Source organism: Mesoplodon densirostris, chromosome 4, assembly GCF_025265405.1.
Source record: "Mesoplodon densirostris isolate mMesDen1 chromosome 4, mMesDen1 primary haplotype, whole genome shotgun sequence".
In the NCBI taxonomy this organism is placed as follows: Eukaryota; Metazoa; Chordata; class Mammalia; order Artiodactyla; family Ziphiidae; genus Mesoplodon; species Mesoplodon densirostris.
The window spans coordinates 113,138,482-113,158,350 of record NC_082664.1 but is presented as its reverse complement, the minus strand read 5'-3'; the positions used below and the strand labels follow the sequence as shown (position 1 = coordinate 113,158,350).

Below are 19,869 nucleotides of genomic sequence, written 5' to 3'. Positions count from 1 at the left end.
CCGAGCTCAAGCCCAGGTAAAAATTCTCATGAATCATGATCTCTGAGTACACCGGTCCAATTCTGAAGCCTGCCTGATTTATGTCCAGTTCTCAGGTGCAGCTGCTGGACGAGGCTGGCCGTCGGCAAAGACAAGAAGACCTACGTGTTGGCTGATGACTGCAGGTGCTAAGGAAAAGTGGAAACATGATGCGGGGGCATGTTGCTACGCGTGGCTCTGGCTAACTCAGGAAGGTAGGCTTTCACCCACCCTAAGATGTGCCATTGGATATGAGGTTTTCCTCAGACGGTCCCAGTGGCTGCAAGAGTGGATTGACTGTTGCTCTTTCTGAGTGGCCTGAGGGCTGTAGATTCCCCAGGGTTTTGGTGTACTCCGAGGTCATCTCTCCTCTTCAGACCCCCACGGCATGCCCGGTTGTGTTCTGCAGCATCCCAGCCTGTGCTTGGATCGATGATGACACCCTTGTATGCATTCCTTGGAAAATCTGAACAAAATGAGTGAGAACACTCTACCGTCTCCTCATCGAATCTGAGGTCCAGCACGTTTCGTCTCTCGGGGGTATGGGAGAGTGAGGAGTGAGGGCCAGCGTCCCCTTTTGACCTGCATGCAAACACACACCAGGGTTCCAGAATTCGAGGTGCTCCTATCTGGGGGTCCACTGTGTCTGCCCATAAGCTGGGTCATCTACGCATATTAGGTCCCTGCTAAAAGACCGTTGAGGGCATGCGAGGGGGAAGGCTCTCCTGCTGGTCTTCAGTGTCGGAGTGCGTGCTGGTGTAGGCCCAGTAAGCTTGCAGCTTGGAAAGGTGTGCTTTGGCCAGGATCACATTTGTGCATGCAGCTTCGGGGGCTATTTCTGGAAGCCAAAATGAGGAAGCGTCCCTGGTTGGAGCCTGGAGACTCAGGCCAGGCCTGTGTCCCTCCCCGTCATTTGTTTTGATGCGTTGAAGTCATTTAGTGCCCGGTGGGGATGGAGCAGTGGGTGGGTGTGGGCTGGGGTTGGTCTTCAACGGAAGGGAGCTGATGGATTAGGGCTAGGTATTGCCCATGTCGGCTACTCCACTGCAGATCCCGACAGAGTTTTGGCACTAAGTGGGTCATCGTGGAGTGGGGTTAGGACCGAGTGCTGCATTGAAGCCTGCGTGGTGGCTGCTGGCCTGCAGAAGATGGCAAGGCATCATGATGACAGTGTCCGGTGTGATGTCGTGGGATGGGCTGTCATGATTGGGTTGCAGGAGCTGGCCACGTCTTCCCAAGAATGCGTCCTGTTCGTGATGTGCTGGCATCAGCTGCCCACGAAGGGGATGGCTTTGGCAGTACATGAGGATGTGGTTACATACTTAACCTGCGTAGAGTTGTGATCCCGTTGCCGGAGGTATGTCACCCAAAGGGTGTCTTGCGGGATGCCGAGAAGTTAGACATGTTGAAGCGTCTGTGCCGCTCACCTTGGGGGTATTTGGGTTATGCGAACATGCCCTTTGGCCACTTTGTTTCCTTGTTTGGGAATGTGCAAAGCGAAAGTGTTTCTCCGAGAGGGCCTGATGCGGCCAGCCCTTGTGGCACGCAGGAGTTTTGGATAGCTAGTGGTTTATCTGGAGCAGTCCGTTGGCGGAGCAGAGATGCATTCAGTGTTCCGATGCCAGGTGCGCTGCTGTGGACAGCCACTGTGCCCTTTGAAGCTTGCAGGTCCCCTCGCAAAGCAGAGTTCTTCCATTGGAAATCGGTCTCTGGTCCTCGGGGAGAGTGCCTTTGATCTCTGTGAGGTTCTCGGTAGTGTCACTGTGTCAGTGAAGAAGTGCCAGGATGCATGGGGTATGGTCAGTGTCATCAAAGCAGTCGTGTTTGCAGTCTGCCATCCCTGGTATACAGTGACCCCGTGTTTGAATGATGTCTGTGGCTTCCAGTAGGTTCGACTTACTCGGTGGGCAGGAGGAGGGCACGTAGGACAACACTGTCAAGAATTTGAGTGTTTCCTCCGGGTTCAGGGCCGCCAAACCTGGTGGCTGGATGCTGGCAACACGTGCCTGGGAAGCTAGCCTAGTTTCCGCAGTGGGGTTTGAACGTGGGTCTTGATTACTGAAGCCCACCACTTCCTGTGGTGGGCATTCCCATGGGTCCTCGCAAAGTGATTTGGCATAGTTGGCAACAATTGGCAGTTGGGCCGAATTTCGTTAGCCCCTTGAGAGGTGCCGGGCTGCATCTTGCCTGTAGCCAGTCGCAGGTCGGCCCGCCCATAGGAGGTTTCCTTGGTCCTAAAAATGATGGGAGTTGCCCCAAGTGCACATTACATATTCTACTAGGTTGCAGGATTTCTGGGTCCATCTATATGTTACACCCACTGTCGGAAAGCAGGTCTCGTCAGGTGTTTGTGCATTGGTCAGAAGGCTTGGTTGTGGAAGAGTGGAAGTCCGTGGCCTGTTTCAAAACCCCCTGGGTTTCAAAGTTCACATTCAGTCTGTTGAAGCTTGAAGAGGTCTTTCTCCATTCAGTGTGGGGGTCCAAATCCAGGACGCTGCGTATAAACTCTGGCTTTTATGGTTCGAGGTCTCAGGAGAGGGCCACAGGGACACACAGAGAGCAAGGTGCGGATTCAGAGGCACACAAAGACGCCCACAAGCGCATCCTCGTGTGCAGTAACAGTCACACAAGCGCACATGCGTGAAAACAAAAATATACCCTCTTACGTACCAGCCAAGGTACACACCTTACTTCCTGCAGTCGTGCTGTCAGACAAACATTGAGTTCTCTGTAAAGGTAGACGTCCTTGGGAGGCAGGGTTCGAGCTCAAGCCCAGGTAAAAATTCTCATGAATCATGATCTCTGAGTGCACCGGTCCAATTCTGAAGCCTGCCTGATTTATGTCCAGTTCTCAGGTGCAGCTGCTGGATGAGGCTGGCCGTCGGCAAAGACAAGAAGACCTACGCGTTGGCTGATGACTGCAGGTGCTAAGGAATAGAGGAAAAATGATGCGGGGGCATGTTGCTACACGTGGCTCTGGCTAACTCAGGAAGGTAGGCTTTCACCCACCCTAAGATGTGCCATTGGATATGAGGTTTTCCTCAGACGGTCCCAGTGGCTGCAAGAGTGGATTGACTGTTGCTCTTTCTGAGTGGCCTGAGGGCTGTGGATTCCCCAGGGTTTTGGAGTACTCCGAGGTCATCTCTCCTCTTCAGACCCCCACGGCATGCCCGGTTGTGTTCTGCAGCGTCCCAGCCTGTGCTTGGATCTATGATGACACCCTTGTATGCATTCCTTGGAAAATCTGAACAAAATGAGTGAGAACACTCTACCGTCTCCTCATCGAATCTGAGGTCCAGCACTTTTCGTCTCTCGGGGGTAGGGGAGAGTGAGGAGTGAGTGCCAGCGTCCCCTTCTGACATGCATGCAAACACACACCAGGGTTCCAGAATTCGAGGTGCTCCTATCTGGGGGTCCACTGTGTCTGCCCATAATCTGGGTCATCTACGCATATTAGGTCCCTGCTGAAAGACCATTGAGGGCATGCGAGGGGGAAGGCTCTCCTGCTGGTCTTCAGAGTCGGAGTGCGTGCTGGTGCAGGCCCAGTAAGCTTGCAGCTTGGAAAGGTGTGCTTTGGCCAGGATCACATTTGTGCATGCAGCTTCGGGGGCTATTTCTGGAAGCCAAAATGAGGAAGCGTCCCTGGTTGGAGCCTGGAGCCTCAGGCCAGGCCTGTGTCCCTCCTAGTCATTTGTTTTGGCGCGTTGAAGTTCTTTAGTGCCCGGTGGGGATGGAGCAGTGGGTGGGTGTGGGCTGGGGTTGGTCTTCAACGGAAGGGAGCTGATGGATTAGGGCTAGGTATTGCCCATGTCGGCTACTCCACTGCAGATCCCGACAGAGTTTTGGCACTAAGTGGGTCATCGTGGAGTGGGGTTAGGACCGAGTGCTGCATTGAAGCCTGCGTGGTGGCTGCTGGCCTGCAGAAGATGGCAAGTCATCATGAGGACATGTCCTGTGTGATGTCGTGGGATGGGCTGTCATGATTGGGTTGCAGGGGCTGGCCACGTCTTCCCAAGAATGCGTCCTGTTCGTGATGTGCTGGCATCAGCTGCCCACGAAGGGGATGGCTTTGGCAGTACATGAGGATGTGGTTACATACTTAACCTGCGTAGAGTTGTGATCCCGTTGCCGGAGGTATGTCGCCCAAAGGGTGTCTTGCGGGATGCCGAGAAGTTAGACATGTTGAAGCGTCTGTGCCGCTCACCTTGGGGGTATTTGGGTTATGCGAACATGCCCTTTGGCCACTTTGTTTCCTTGTTTGGGAATGTGCAAAGCGAAAGTGTTTCTCCGAGAGGGCCTGATGCGGCCAGCCCTTGTGGCACGCAGGAGTTTTGGATAGCTAGTGGTTTATCTGGAGCAGTCCGTTGGCGGAGCAGAGATGCGTTCAGTGTTCTGATGCCAGGTGCGCTGCCGTGGACAGCCACTGTGCCCTTTGAAGCTTGCAGGTCCCCTCGCGAAGCAGAGTTCTTCCATTGGAAATCGGTCTCTGGTCCTCGGGGAGAGTGCCTTGGACATCTGGGAGGTTCTCGGTAGTGTCACTCTGTCAGTGAAGAAGTGCCAGGATGCATGGGGTATGGTCAGTGTCATCAAAGCAGTCATGTTTGCAGTCTGCCATCCCTGGTATACAGTGACCCCGTGTTTGAATGATGTCTGTGGCTTCCAGTAGGTTCGACTTACCCGGTGGGCAGGAGGAGGGCACGTACGACAACACTGTCAAGAATTTGAGTGTTTCCTCCGGGTTCAGGGCCGCCAAACCTGGTGGCTGGATGCTGGCAACACGTGCCTGGGAAGCTAGCCTAGTTTCCGCAGTGGGGTTTGAACGTGGGTCTTGGTTACTGAAGCCCACCACTTCCTGTGGTGGGCATTCCCATGGGTCCTCGCAAAGTGATTTGGCATAGTTGGCAATAATTGGCAGTTGGGCCGAATTATGTTAGCCCCTTGAGAGGTGCCGGGCTGCATCTTGTGTGTTGCCAGTCGCAGGTCGGCCCGCCCATAGGAGGTTTCCTTGGTCCTAAAAATGATGGGAGTGGCCCCAAGTGCACATTACATATTCTACTAGGTTGCAGGATTTCTGGGTCCATCTATATGTTACACCCACGGTCGGAAAGCAGGTCTCGTCAGGTGTTTGTGCGTTGGTCAGAGGCTTGGTTGTGGAAGAGTGGAAGTCCGTGGCCTATTTCAAAACCCCCTGGGTTTCAAAGTTCACATTCAGTCTGTTGAAGCTTGAAGAGGTCTTTCTCCATTCAGTTGGGGGTTCCAAATCCAGGACGCTGTGTATAAACTCTGGCTTTTATGGTTCGAGGTCTCAGGAGAGGGCCACAGGGACACACAGAGAGCAAGATGCGGATTCAGAGGCACACGAAGACGCCCACAAGCGCGTTCTCGTGTGCAGTAACAGTCACACACGCGCACATTCGTGAAAACAAAAATATACCCTCTCACGTACCGGCCAACGTACACGCCTTATTTCCTGCAGTCGTGCTGTCAGACAAACATTGAGTTCTCTGTAAAGGTAGACATCCTTGGGAGACAGGGTCCGAGCTCAAGCCCAGGTAAAAATTCTCATGAATCATGATCTCTGAGTACACCGGTCCAATTCTGAAGCCTGCCTGATTTATGTCCAGTTCTCAGGTGCAGCTGCTGGACGAGGCTGGCCGTCGGCAAAGACAAGAAGACCTACGTGTTGGCTGATGACTGCAGGTGCTAAGGAAAAGTGGAAACATGACGCGGGGGCATGTTGCTACGCGTGGCTCTGGCTAACTCAGGAAGGTAGGCTTTCACCCACCCTAAGATGTGCCATTGGATATGAGGTTTTCCTCAGACGGTCCCAGTGGCTGCAAGAGTGGATTGACTGTTGCTCTTTCTGAGTGGCCTGAGGGCTGTAGATTCCCCAGGGTTTTGGTGTACTCCGAGGTCATCTCTCCTCTTCAGACCCCCACGGCATGCACGGTTGTGTTCTGCAGCGTCCCAGCCTGTGCTTGGATCGATGATGACACCCTTGTATGCATTCCTTGGAAAATCTGAACAAAATGAGTGAGAACACTCTACCGTCTCCTCATCGAATCTGAGGTCCAGCACGTTTCGTCTCTCGGGGGTATGGGAGAGTGAGGAGTGAGGGCCAGCGTCCCCTTCTGACCTGCATGCAAACACACACCAGGGTTCCAGAATTCGAGGTGCTCCTATCTGGGGGTCCACTGTGTCTGCCCATAAGCTGGGTCATCTACGCATATTAGGTCCCTGCTAAAAGACCGTTGAGGGCATGCGAGGGGGAAGGCTCTCCTGCTGGTCTTCAGTGTCGGAGTGCGTGCTGGTGTAGGCCCAGTAAGCTTGCAGCTTGGAAAGGTGTGCTTTGGCCAGGATCACATTTGTGCATGCAGCTTCGGGGGCTATTTCTGGAAGCCAAAATGAGGAAGCGTCCCTGGTTGGAGCCTGGAGCCTCAGGCCAGGCCTGTGTCCCTCCCCGTCATTTGTTTTGACACGTTGAAGTCATTTAGTGCCCGGTGGGGATGGAGCAGTGGGTGGGTGTGGGCTGGGGTTGGTCTTCAACGGAAGGGAGCTGATGGATTAGGGCTAGGTATTGCCCATGTCGGCTACTCCACTGCAGATCCCGACAGAGTTTTGGCACTAAGTGGGTCATCGTGGAGTGGGGTTAGGACCGAGTGCTGCATTGAAGCCTGCGTGGTGGCTGCTGGCCTGCAGAAGATGGCAAGGCATCATGATGACAGTGTCCGGTGTGATGTCGTGGGATGGGCTGTCATGATTGGGTTGCAGGAGCTGGCCACGTCTTCCCAAGAATGCGTCCTGTTCGTGATGTGCTGGCATCAGCTGCCCACGAAGGGGATGGCTTTGGCAGTACATGAGGATGCGGTTACGTACTTAACCTGCGTAGAGTTGTAATCCTGTTGCCGGAGGAATGTCGCCCAAAGGGTGTCTTGCGGGACGCCAAGAAGTTAGATATGTTGAAGCCTCTGTGCCGCTCACCTTGGGGTTATTTGGGTTATGCGAACATGCCCTTTGGCCACTTTGTTTCCTTGTTTGGGAATGTGCAAAGCGAAAGTGTTTCTCCAAGAGGGCATGATGCGGCTAGCCCTTGTGGCACGCAGGAGTTTTGGATAGCTAGTGGTTTATCTGGAGCAGTCCGTTGGCGGAGCAGAGATGCATTCAGTGTTCCGATGCCAGGTGCGCTGCCGTGGACAGCCACTGTGCCCTTTGAAGCTTGCAGGTCCCCTCGCGAAGCAGAGTTCTTCCATTGGAAATCGGTCTCTGGTCCTCGGGGAGAGTGCCTTTGATCTCTGTGAGGTTCTCGGTAGTGTCACTCTGTCAGTGAAGAAGTGCCAGGATGCATGGGGTATGGTCAGTGTCATCAAAGCAGTCGTGTTTGCAGTCTGCCATCCCTGGTATACAGTGACCCCGTGTTTGAATGATGTCTGTGGCTTCCAGTAGGTTCGACTTACCCGGTGGGCAGGAGGAGGGCACGTAGGACAACACTGTCAAGAATTTGAGTGTTTCCTCCGGGTTCAGGGCCGCCAAACCTGGTGGCTGGATGCTGGCAACACGTGCCTGGGAAGCTAGCTTAGTTTCCGCAGTGGGGTTTGAACGTGGGTCTTGATTACTGAAGCCCACCACTTCCTGTGGTGGGCATTCCCATGGGTCCTCGCAAAGTGATTTGGCATAGTTGGCAACAATTGGCAGTTGGGCCGAATTTTGTTAGCCCCTTGAGAGGTGACGGGCTGCATCTTGCCTGTAGCCAGTCGCAGGTCGGCCCGCCCATAGGAGGTTTCCTTGGTCCTAAAAATGATGGGAGTGGCCCCAAGTGCACATTACATATTCTACTAGGTTGCAGGATTTCTGGGTCCATCTATATGTTACACCCACTGTCGGAAAGCAGGTCTCGTCAGGTGTTTGTGCATTGGTCAGAAGGCTTGGTTGTGGAAGAGTGGAAGTCCGTGGCCTATTTCAAAACCCCCTGGGTTTCAAAGTTCACATTCAGTCTGTTGAAGCTTGAAGAGGTCTTTCTCCATTCAGTGTGGGGTTCCAAATCCAGGACGCTGCGTATAAACTCTGGCTTTTATGGTTCGAGGTCTCAGGAGAGGGCCACAGGGACACACAGAGAGCAAGGTGCCGATTCAGAGGCACACAAAGACGCCCACAAGCGCGTCCTCGTGTGCAGTAACAGTCACACAAGCGCACATGCGTGAAAACAAAAATATACCCTCTCACGTACCAGCCAAGGTACACACCTTACTTCCTGCAGTCGTGCTGTCAGACAAACATTGAGTTCTCTGTAAAGGTAGACGTCCTTGGGAGGCAGGGTTCGAGCTCAAGCCCAGGTAAAAATTCTCATGAATCATGATCTCTGAGTACACCGGTCCAATTCTGAAGCCTGCCTGATTTATGTCCAGTTCTCAGGTGCAGCTGCTGTACGAGGCTGGCCGTCGGCAAAGACAAGAAGACCTACGCGTTGGCTGATGACTGCAGGTGCTAAGGAAAAGAGGAAAAATGATGCGGGGGCATGTTGCTACGCGTGGCTCTGGCTAACTCAGGAAGGTAGGCTTTCACCCACCCTAAGATGTGCCATTGGATATGAGGTTTTCCTCAGACGGTCCCAGTGGCTGCAAGAGTGGATTGACTGTTGCTCTTTCTGAGTGGCCTGAGGGCTGTGGATTCCCCAGGGTTTTGGAGTACTCCGAGGTCATCTCTCCTCTTCAGACCCCCACGGCATGCCCGGTTGTGTTCTGCAGCGTCCCAGCCTGTGCTTGGATCGATGATGACACCCTTGTATGCATTCCTTGGAAAATCTGAACAAAATGAGTGAGAACACTCTACCGTCTCCTCATCGAATCTGAGGTCCAGCACTTTTCGTCTCTCGGGGGTAGGGGAGAGTGAGGAGTGAGTGCCAGCGTCCCCTTCTGACATGCATGCAAACACACACCAGGGTTCCAGAATTCGAGGTGCTCCTATCTGGGGGTCCACTGTGTCTGCCCATAAGCTGGGTCATCTACGCATATTAGGTCCCTGCTGAAAGACCATTGAGGGCATGCGAGGGGGAAGGCTCTCCTGCTGGTCTTCAGAGTCGGAGTGCGTGCTGGTGCAGGCCCAGGAAGCTTGCAGCTTGGAAAGGTGTGCTTTGGCCAGGATCACATTTGTGCATGCAGCTTCGGGGGCTATTTCTGGAAGCCAAAATGAGGAAGCGTCCCTGGTTGGAGCCTGGAGCCTCAGGCCAGGCCTGTGTCCCTCCTAGTCATTTGTTTTGGCGCGTTGAATTTCTTTAGTGCCCCGTGGGGATGGAGCAGTGGGTGGGTGTGGGCTGGGGTTGGTCTTCAACGGAAGGGAGCTGATGGATTAGGGCTAGGTATTGCCCATGTCGGCTACTCCACTGCAGATCCCGACAGAGTTTTGGCACTAAGTGGGTCATCGTGGAGTGGGGTTAGGACCGAGTGCTGCATTGAAGCCTGCGTGGTGGCTGCTGGCCTGCAGAAGATGGCAAGGCATCATGAGGACATGTCCTGTGTGATGTCGTGGGATGGGCTGTCATGATTGGGTTGCAGGGGCTGGCCACGTCTTCCCAAGAATGCGTCCTGTTCGTGATGTGTTGGCATCAGCTGCCCACGAAGGGGATGGCTTTGGCAGTACATGAGGATGTGGTTACATACTTAACCTGCGTAGAGTTGTGATCCCGTTGCCGGAGGTATGTCGCCCAAAGGGTGTCTTGCGGGATGCCGAGAAGTTAGACATGTTGAAGCGTCTGTGCCGCTCACCTTGGGGGTATTTGGGTTATGCGAACATGCCCTTTGGCCACTTTGTTTCCTTGTTTGGGAATGTGCAAAGCGAAAGTGTTTCTCCGAGAGGGCCTGATGCGGCCAGCCCTTGTGGCACGCAGGAGTTTTGGATAGCTAGTGGTTTATCTGGAGCAGTCCGTTGGCGGAGCAGAGATGCGTTCAGTGTTCTGATGCCAGGTGCGCTGCCGTGGACAGCCACTGTGCCCTTTGAAGCTTGCAGGTCCCCTCGCGAAGCAGAGTTCTTCCATTGGAAATCGGTCTCTGGTCCTCGGGGAGAGTGCCTTGGACATCTGGGAGGTTCTCGGTAGTGTCACTCTGTCAGTGAAGAAGTGCCAGGATGCATGGGGTATGGTCAGTGTCATCAAAGCAGTCATGTTTGCAGTCTGCCATCCCTGGTATACAGTGACCCCGTGTTTGAATGATGTCTGTGGCTTCCAGTAGGTTCGACTTACCCGGTGGGCAGGAGGAGGGCACGTAGGACAACACTGTCAAGAATTTGAGTGTTTCCTCCGGGTTCAGGGCCGCCAAACCTGGTGGCTGGATGCTGGCAACACGTGCCTGGGAAGCTAGCCTAGTTTCCGCAGTGGGGTTTGAATGTGGGTCTTGGTTACTGAAGCCCACCGCTTCCTGTGGTGGGCATTCCCATGGGTCCTCGCAAAGTGATTTGGCATAGTTTGCAACAATTGGCAGTTGGGCCGAATTTCGTTAGCCCTTTGAGAGGTGACGGGCTGCATCTTGCCTGTAGCCAGTCGCAGGTCGGCCCGCCCATAGGAGGTTTCCTTGGTCCTAAAAATGATGGGAGTGGCCCCAAGTGCACATTACATATTCTACTAGGTTGCAGGATTTCTGGGTCCATCTATATGTTACACCCACTGTCGGAAAGCAGGTCTCGTCAGGTGTTTGTGCATTGGTCAGAAGGCTTGGTTGTGGAAGAGTGGAAGTCCGTGGCCTATTTCAAAACCCCCTGGGTTTCAAAGTTCACATTCAGTCTGTTGAAGCTTGAAGAGGTCTTTCTCCATTCAGTTGGGGGTTCCAAATCCAGGACGCTGTGTGTAAACTCTGGCTTTTATGGTTCGAGGTCTCAGGAGAGGGCCACAGGGACACACAGAGAGCAAGATGCGGATTCAGAGGCACACGAAGACGCCCACAAGCGCGTTCTCGTGTGCAGTAACAGTCACACACGCGCACATGCGTGAAAACAAAAATATACCCTCTCACGTACCGGCCAACGTACACGCCTTATTTCCTGCAGTCGTGCTGTCAGACAAACATTGAGTTCTCTGTAAAGGTAGACATCCTTGGGAGACAGGGTCCGAGCTCAAGCCCAGGTAAAAATTCTCATGAATCATGATCTCTGAGTACACCGGTCCAATTCTGAAGCCTGCCTGATTTATGTCCAGTTCTCAGGTGCAGCTGCTGGACGAGGCTGGCCGTCGGCAAAGACAAGAAGACCTACGTGTTGGCTGATGACTGCAGGTGCTAAGGAAAAGTGGAAACATGACGCGGGGGCATGTTGCTACGCGTGGCTCTGGCTAACTCAGGAAGGTAGGCTTTCACCCACCCTAAGATGTGCCATTGGATATGAGGTTTTCCTCAGACGGTCCCAGTGGCTGCAAGAGTGGATTGACTGTTGCTCTTTCTGAGTGGCCTGAGGGCTGTAGATTCCCCAGGGTTTTGGTGTACTCCGAGGTCATCTCTCCTCTTCAGACCCCCACGGCATGCACGGTTGTGTTCTGCAGCGTCCCAGCCTGTGCTTGGATCGATGATGACACCCTTGTATGCATTCCTTGGAAAATCTGAACAAAATGAGTGAGAACACTCTACCGTCTCCTCATCGAATCTGAGGTCTAGCACGTTTCGTCTCTCGGGGGTATGGGAGAGTGAGGAGTGAGGGCCAGCGTCCCCTTCTGACCTGCATGCAAACACACACCAGGGTTCCAGAATTCGAGGTGCTCCTATCTGGGGGTCCACTGTGTCTGCCCATAAGCTGGGTCATCTACGCATATTAGGTCCCTGCTAAAAGACCGTTGAGGGCATGCGAGGGGGAAGGCTCTCCTGCTGGTCTTCAGTGTCGGAGTGCGTGCTGGTGTAGGCCCAGTAAGCTTGCAGCTTGGAAAGGTGTGCTTTGGCCAGGATCACATTTGTGCATGCAGCTTCGGGGGCTATTTCTGGAAGCCAAAATGAGGAAGCGTCCCTGGTTGGAGCCTGGAGCCTCAGGCCAGGCCTGTGTCCCTCCCCGTCATTTGTTTTGACACGTTGAAGTCATTTAGTGCCCGGTGGGGATGGAGCAGTGGGTGGGTGTGGGCTGGGGTTGGTCTTCAACGGAAGGGAGCTGATGGATTAGGGCTAGGTATTGCCCATGTCGGCTACTCCACTGCAGATCCCGACAGAGTTTTGGCACTAAGTGGGTCATCGTGGAGTGGGGTTAGGACCGAGTGCTGCATTGAAGCCTGCGTGGTGGCTGCTGGCCTGCAGAAGATGGCAAGGCATCATGATGACATTGTCCGGTGTGATGTCGTGGGATGGGCTGTCATGATTGGGTTGCAGGAGCTGGCCACGTCTTCCCAAGAATGCGTCCTGTTCGTGATGTGCTGGCATCAGCTGCCCACGAAGGGGATGGCTTTGGCAGTACGTGAGGATGCGGTTACGTACTTAACCTGCGTAGAGTTGTGATCCCGTTGCCGGATGAATGTCGCCCAAAGGGTGTCTTGCGGGACGCCAAGAATTTAGATATGTTGAAGCGTCTGTGCCACTCACCTTGGGGTTATTTGGGTTATGCGAACATGCCCTTTGGCCACTTTGTTTCCTTGTTTGGGAATGTGCAAAGCGAAAGTGTTTCTCCAAGAGGGCATGATGCGGCTAGCCCTTGTGGCATGCAGGAGTTTTGGATAGCTAGTGGTTTATCTGGAGCAGTCCGTTGGCGGAGCAGAGATGCATTCAGTGTTCCGATGCCAGGTGCGCTTCCGTGGACAGCCACTGTGCCCTTTGAAGCTTGCAGGTCCCCTCGCGAAGCAGAGTTCTTCCATTGGAAATCGGTCTCTGGTCCTCGGGGAGAGTGCCTTTGATCTCTGTGAGGTTCTCGGTAGTGTCACTCTGTCAGTGAAGAAGTGCCAGGATGCATGGGGTATGGTCAGTGTCATCAAAGCAGTTGTGTTTGCAGTCTGCCATCCCTGGTATACAGTGACCCCGTGTTTGAATGATGTCTGTGGCTTCCAGTAGGTTCGACTTACCCGGTGGGCAGGAGGAGGGCACGTAGGACAACACTGTCAAGAATTTGAGTGTTTCCTCCGGGTTCAGGGCCGCCAAACCTGGTGGCTGGATGCTGGCAACACGTGCCTGGGAAGCTAGCCTAGTTTCCGCAGTGGGGTTTGAACGTGGGTCTTGATTACTGAAGCCCACCACTTCCTGTGGTGGGCATTCCCATGGGTCCTCGCAAAGTGATTTGGCATAGTTGGCAACAATTGGCAGTTGGGCCGAATTTTGTTAGCCCCTTGAGAGGTGACGGGCTGCATCTTGCCTGTAGCCAGTCGCAGGTCGGCCCGCCCATAGGAGGTTTCCTTGGTCCTAAAAATGATGGGAGTGGCCCCAAGTGCACATTACATATTCTACTAGGTTGCAGGATTTCTGGGTCCATCTATATGTTACACCCACTGTCGGAAAGCAGGTCTCGTCAGGTGTTTGTGCATTGGTCAGAAGGCTTGGTTGTGGAAGAGTGGAAGTCCGTGGCCTATTTCAAAACCCCCTGGGTTTCAAAGTTCACATTCAGTCTGTTGAAGCTTGAAGAGGTCTTTCTCCATTCAGTGTGGGGTTCCAAATCCAGGACGCTGCGTATAAACTCTGGCTTTTATGGTTCGAGGTCTCAGGAGAGGGCCACAGGGACACACAGAGAGCAAGGTGCGGATTCAGAGGCACACAAAGACGCCCACAAGCGCGTCCTCGTGTGCAGTAACAGTCACACAAGCGCACATGCGTGAAAACAAAAATATACCCTCTCACGTACCAGCCAAGGTACACACCTTACTTCCTGCAGTCGTGCTGTCAGACAAACATTGAGTTCTCTGTAAAGGTAGACGTCCTTGGGAGGCAGGGTTCGAGCTCAAGCCCAGGTAAAAATTCTCATGAATCATGATCTCTGAGTACACCGGTCCAATTCTGAAGCCTGCCTGATTTATGTCCAGTTCTCAGGTGCAGCTGCTGGACGAGGCTGGCCGTCGGCAAAGACAAGAAGACATACGCGTTGGCTGATGACTGCAGGTGCTAAGGAAAAGAGGAAAAATGATGCGGGGGCATGTTGCTACGCGTGGCTCTGGCTAACTCAGGAAGGTAGGCTTTCACCCACCCTAAGATGTGCCATTGGATATGAGGTTTTCCTCAGACGGTCCCAGTGGCTGCAAGAGTGGATTGACTGTTGCTCTTTCTGAGTGGCCTGAGGGCTGTGGATTCCCCAGGGTTTTGGAGTACTCCGAGGTCATCTCTCCTCTTCAGACCCCCACGGCATGCCCGGTTGTGTTCTGCAGCGTCCCAGCCTGTGCTTGGATCGATGATGACACCCTTGTATGCATTCCTTGGAAAATCTGAACAAAATGAGTGAGAACACTCTACCGTCTCCTCATCGAATCTGAGGTCCAGCACTTTTCGTCTCTCGGGGGTAGGGGAGAGTGAGGAGTGAGTGCCAGCGTCCCCTTCTGACATGCATGCAAACACACACCAGGGTTCCAGAATTCGAGGTGCTCCTATCTGGGGGTCCACTGTGTCTGCCCATAAGCTGGGTCATCTACGCATATTAGGTCCCTGCTGAAAGACCATTGAGGGCATGCGAGGGGGAAGGCTCTCCTGCTGGTCTTCAGAGTCGGAGTGCGTGCTGGTGCAGGCCCAGGAAGCTTGCAGCTTGGAAAGGTGTGCTTTGGCCAGGATCACATTTGTGCATGCAGCTTCGGGGGCTATTTCTGGAAGCCAAAATGAGGAAGCGTCCCTGGTTGGAGCCTGGAGCCTCAGGCCAGGCCTGTGTCCCTCCTAGTCATTTGTTTTGGCGCGTTGAAGTTCTTTAGTGCCCGGTGGGGATGGAGCAGTGGTTGGGTGTGGGCTGGGGTTGGTCTTCAATGGAAGGGAGCTGATGGATTAGGGCTAGGTATTGCCCATGTCGGCTACTCCACTGCAGATCCCGACAGAGTTTTGGCACTAAGTGGGTCATCGTGGAGTGGGGTTAGGACCGAGTGCTGCATTGAAGCCTGCGTGGTGGCTGCTGGCCTGCAGAAGATGGCAAGGCATCATGAGGACATGTCCTGTGTGATGTCGTGGGATGGGCTGTCATGATTGGGTTGCAGGGGCTGGCCACGTCTTCCCAAGAATGCGTCCTGTTCGTGATGTGCTGGCATCAGCTGCCCACGAAGGGGATGGCTTTGGCAGTACATGAGGATGTGGTTACATACTTAACCTGCGTAGAGTTGTGATCCCGTTGCCGGAGGTATGTCGCCCAAAGGGTGTCTTGCGGGATGCCGAGAAGTTAGACATGTTGAAGCGTCTGTGCCGCTCACCTTGGGGGTATTTGGGTTATGCGAACATGCCCTTTGGCCACTTTGTTTCCTTGTTTGGGAATGTGCAAAGCGAAAGTGTTTCTCCGAGAGGGCATGATGCGGCCAGCCCTTGTGGCACGCAGGAGTTTTGGACAGCTAGTGGTTTATCTGGAGCAGTCCGTTGGCGGAGCAGAGATGCGTTCAGTGTTCTGATGCCAGGTGCGCTGCCGAGGACAGCCACTGTGCCCTTTGAAGCTTGCAGGTCCCCTCGCGAAGCAGAGTTCTTCCATTGGAAATCGGTCTGTGGTCCTCGGGGAGAATGCCTTTGACATCTGGGAGGTTCTCGGTAGTGTCATTCTGTCAGTGAAGAAGTGCCAGGATGCATGGGGTATGGTCAGTGTCATCAAAGCAGTCATGTTTGCAGTCTGCCATCCCTGGTATACAGTGACCCCGTGTTTGAATGATGTCTGTGGCTTCCAGTAGGTTCGACTTACCCGGTGGGCAGGAGGAGGGCACGTACGACAACACTGTCACGAATTTGAGTGTTTCCTCCGGGTTCAGGGCCGCCAAACCTGGTGGCTGGATGCTGGCAACACGTGCCTGGGAAGCTAGCCTAGTTTCCGCAGTGGGGTTTGAACGTGGGTCTTGGTTACTGAAGCCCACCACTTCCTGTGGTGGGCATTCCCATGGGTCCTCGCAAAGTGATTTGGCATAGTTGGCAATAATTGGCAGTTGGGCCTAATTATGTTAGCCCCTTGAGAGGTGCCGGGCTGCATCTTGTGTGTTGCCAGTCGCAGGTCGGCCCGCCCATAGGAGGTTTCCTTGGTCCTAAAAATGATGGGAGTGGCCCCAAGTGCACATTACATATTCTACTAGGTTGCAGGATTTCTGGGTCCATCTATATGTTACACCCACGGTCGGAAAGCAGGTCTCGTCAGGTGTTTGTGCGTTGGTCAGAAGGCTTGGTTGTGGAAGAGTGGAAGTCCGTGGCCTATTTCAAAACCCCCTGGGTTTCAAAGTTCACATTCAGTCTGTTGAAGCTTGAAGAGGTCTTTCTCCATTCAGTTGGGGGTTCCAAATCCAGGACGCTGTGTATAAACTCTGGCTTTTATGGTTCGAGGTCTCAGGAGAGGGCCACAGGGACACACAGAAAGCAAGATGCGGATTCAGAGGCACACGAAGACGCCCACAAGCGCGTTCTCGTCTGCAGTAACAGTCACACACGCGCACATGCATGAAAACAAAAATATACCCTCTCACGTACCGGCCAACGTACACGCCTTATTTCCTGCAGTCGTGCTGTCAGACAAACATTGAGTTCTCTGTAAAGGTAGACATCCTTGGGAGACAGGGTCCGAGCTCAAGCCCAGGTAAAAATTCTCATGAATCATGATCTCTGATTACACCGGTCCAATTCTGAAGCCTGCCTGATTTATGTCCAGTTCTCAGGTGCAGCTGCTGGACGAGGCTGGCCGTCGGCAAAGACAAGAAGACCTACGTGTTGGCTGATGACTGCAGGTGCTAAGGAAAAGTGGAAACATGACGCGGGGGCATGTTGCTATGCGTGGCTCTGGCTAACTCAGGAAGGTAGGCTTTCACCCACCCTAAGATGTGCCATTGGATATGAGGTTTTCCTCAGACGGTCCCAGTGGCTGCAAGAGTGGATTGACTGTTGCTCTTTCTGAGTGGCCTGAGGGCTGTAGATTCCCCAGGGTTTTGGTGTACTCCGAGGTCATCTCTCCTCTTCAGACCCCCACGGCATGCCCGGTTGTGTTCTGCAGCGTCCCAGCCTGTGCTTGGATCGATGATGACACCCTTGTATGCATTCCTTGGAAAATCTGAACAAAATGAGTGAGAACACTCTACCGTCTCCTCATCGAATCTGAGGTCCAGCACGTTTCGTCTCTCGGGGGTATGGGAGAGTGAGGAGTGAGGGCCAGCGTCCCCTTCTGACCTGCATGCAAACACACACCAGGGTTCCAGAATTCGAGGTGCTCCTATCTGGGGGTCCACTGTGTCTGCCCATAAGCTGGGTCATCTACGCATATTAGGTCCCTGCTAAAAGACCGTTGAGGGCATGCGAGGGGGAAGGCTCTCCTGCTGGTCTTCAGTGTCGGAGTGCGTGCTGGTGTAGGCCCAGTAAGCTTGCAGCTTGGAAAGGTGTGCTTTGGCCAGGATCACATTTGTGCATGCAGCTTCGGGGGCTATTTCTGGAAGCCAAAATGAGGAAGCGTCCCTGGTTGGAGCCTGGAGCCTCAGGCCAGGCCTGTGTCCCTCCCCGTCATTTGTTTTGACGCGTTGAAGTCATTTAGTGCCCGGTGGGGATGGAGCAGTGGTTGGGTGTGGGCTGGGGTTGGTCTTCAACGGAAGGGAGCTGATGGATTAGGGCTAGGTATTGCCCATGTCGGCTACTCCACTGCAGATCCCGACAGAGTTTTGGCACTAAGTGGGTCATCGTGGAGTGGGGTTAGGACCGAGTGCTGCATTGAAGCCTGCGTGGTGGCTGCTGGCCTGCAGAAGATGGCAAGGCATCATGATGACAGTGTCCGGTGTGATGTCGTGGGATGGGCTGTCATGATTGGGTTGCAGGAGCTGGCCACGTCTTCCCAAGAATGCGTCCTGTTCGTGATGTGCTGGCATCAGCTGCCCATGAAGGGGATGGCTTTGGCAGTACGTGAGGATGCGGTTACGTACTTAACCTGCGTAGAGTTGTGATCCCGTTGCCGGATGAATGTCGCCCAAAGGGTGTCTTGCGGGATGCCGAGAAGTTAGACATGTTGAAGCGTCTGTGCCGCTCACCTTGGGGGTATTTGGGTTATGCGAACATGCCCTTTGGCCACTTTGTTTCCTTGTTTGGGAATGTGCAAAGCGAAAGTGTTTCTCCGAGAGGGCATGATGCGGCCAGCCCTTGTGGCACGCAGGAGTTTTGGATAGCTAGTGGTTTATCTGGAGCAGTCCGTTGGCGGAGCAGAGATGCGTTCAGTGTTCTGATGCCAGGTGCGCTGCCGTGGACAGCCACTGTGCCCTTTGAAGCTTGCAGGTCCCCTCGCGAAGCAGAGTTCTTCCATTGGAAATCGGTCTGTGGTCCTCGGGGAGAGTGCCTTTGACATCTGGGAGGTTCTCGGTAGTGTCACTCTGTCAGTGAAGAAGTGCCAGGATGCATGGGGTATGGTCAGTGTCATCAAAGCAGTCATGTTTGCAGTCTGCCATCCCTGGTATACAGTGACCCCGTGTTTGAATGATGTCTGTGGCTTCCAGTAGGTTCGACTTACCCGGTGGGCTGGAGGAGGGCACGTAGGACAACACTGTCAAGAATTTGAGTGTTTCCTCCGGGTTCAGGGCCGCCAAACCTGGTGGCTGGATGCTGGCAACACGTGCCTGGGAAGCTAGCCTAGTTTCCGCAGTGGGGTTTGAACGTGGGTCTTGGTTACTGAAGCCCACCACTTCCTGTGGTGGGCATTCCCATGGGTCCTCGCAAAGTGATTTGGCATAGTTGGCAATAATTGGCAGTTGGGCCGAATTATGTTAGCCCCTTGAGAGGTGCCGGGCTGCATCTTGTGTGTTGCCAGTCGCAGGTCGGCCCGCCCATATGAGGTTTCCTTGGTCCTAAAAATGATGGGAGTGGCCCCAAGTGCACATTACATATTCTACTAGGTTGCAGGATTTCTGGGTCCATCTATATGTTACACCCACGGTCGGAAAGCAGGTCTCGTCAGGTGTTTGTGCGTTGGTCAGAAGGCTTGGTTGTGGAAGAGTGGAAGTCCGTGGCCTATTTCAAAACCCCCTGGGTTTCAAAGTTCACATTCAGTCTGTTGAAGCTTGAAGAGGTCTTTCTCCATTCAGTTGGGGGTTCCAAATCCAGGACGCTGTGTATAAACTCTGGCTTTTATGGTTCGAGGTCTCAGGAGAGGGCCACAGGGACACACAGAGAGCAAGATGCGGATTCAGAGGCACACGAAGACGCCCACAAGCGCGTTCTCGTGTGCAGTAACAGTCACACACGCGCACATGCGTGAAAACAAAAATATACCCTCTCACGTACCGGCCAACGTACACGCCTTATTTCCTGCAGTCGTGCTGTCAGACAAACATTGAGTTCTCTGTAAAGGTAGACATCCTTGGGAGACAGGGTCCGAGCTCAAGCCCAGGTAAAAATTCTCATGAATCATGATCTCTGAGTACACCGGTCCAATTCTGAAGCCTGCCTGATTTATGTCCAGTTCTCAGGTGCAGCTGCTGGACGAGGCTGGCCGTCGGCAAAGACAAGAAGACCTACGTGTTGGCTGATGACTGCAGGTGCTAAGGAAAAGTGGAAACATGACGCGGGGGCATGTTGCTACGCGTGGCTCTGGCTAACTCAGGAAGGTAGGCTTTCACCCACCCTAAGATGTGCCATTGGATATGAGGTTTTCCTCAGACGGTCCCAGTGGCTGCAAGAGTGGATTGACTGTTGCTCTTTCTGAGTGGCCTGAGGGCTGTAGATTCCACAGGGTTTTGGTGTACTCCGAGGTCATCTCTCCTCTTCAGACCCCCACGGCATGCACGGTTGTGTTCTGCAG

The 19,869-nt window shown here is 53.8% G+C and overlaps 7 non-coding genes across 7 annotated transcripts; all 7 read left to right on the top strand.

Moving 5' to 3' along the window:
• Positions 1 to 444: 444 nt before the first annotated feature.
• LOC132489976 (small nucleolar RNA SNORD116) lies at positions 445 to 537 on the top strand. Its single transcript, XR_009532340.1, has one exon. It is a non-coding gene; the product is annotated as a small nucleolar RNA SNORD116 (small nucleolar RNA).
• A 2,685-nt stretch (positions 538 to 3,222) lies between these two features.
• Positions 3,223 to 3,315, top strand: LOC132490126 (small nucleolar RNA SNORD116). Its single transcript, XR_009532485.1, has one exon. It is a non-coding gene; the product is annotated as a small nucleolar RNA SNORD116 (small nucleolar RNA).
• Positions 3,316 to 5,998: 2,683 nt separating this feature from the next.
• Positions 5,999 to 6,091, top strand: LOC132489975 (small nucleolar RNA SNORD116). Its single transcript, XR_009532339.1, has one exon. It is a non-coding gene; the product is annotated as a small nucleolar RNA SNORD116 (small nucleolar RNA).
• Positions 6,092 to 8,776: 2,685 nt separating this feature from the next.
• On the top strand, positions 8,777 to 8,869 carry LOC132489974 (small nucleolar RNA SNORD116). The gene has a single exon (XR_009532338.1). It is a non-coding gene; the product is annotated as a small nucleolar RNA SNORD116 (small nucleolar RNA).
• A 2,684-nt stretch (positions 8,870 to 11,553) lies between these two features.
• Positions 11,554 to 11,646, top strand: LOC132489479 (small nucleolar RNA SNORD116). The gene has a single exon (XR_009531889.1). It is a non-coding gene; the product is annotated as a small nucleolar RNA SNORD116 (small nucleolar RNA).
• A 2,685-nt stretch (positions 11,647 to 14,331) lies between these two features.
• Positions 14,332 to 14,424, top strand: LOC132489973 (small nucleolar RNA SNORD116). Its single transcript, XR_009532337.1, has one exon. It is a non-coding gene; the product is annotated as a small nucleolar RNA SNORD116 (small nucleolar RNA).
• A 2,684-nt stretch (positions 14,425 to 17,108) lies between these two features.
• On the top strand, positions 17,109 to 17,201 carry LOC132489971 (small nucleolar RNA SNORD116). The gene has a single exon (XR_009532335.1). It is a non-coding gene; the product is annotated as a small nucleolar RNA SNORD116 (small nucleolar RNA).
• The last annotated feature ends 2,668 nt before the right edge of the window (positions 17,202 to 19,869 follow it).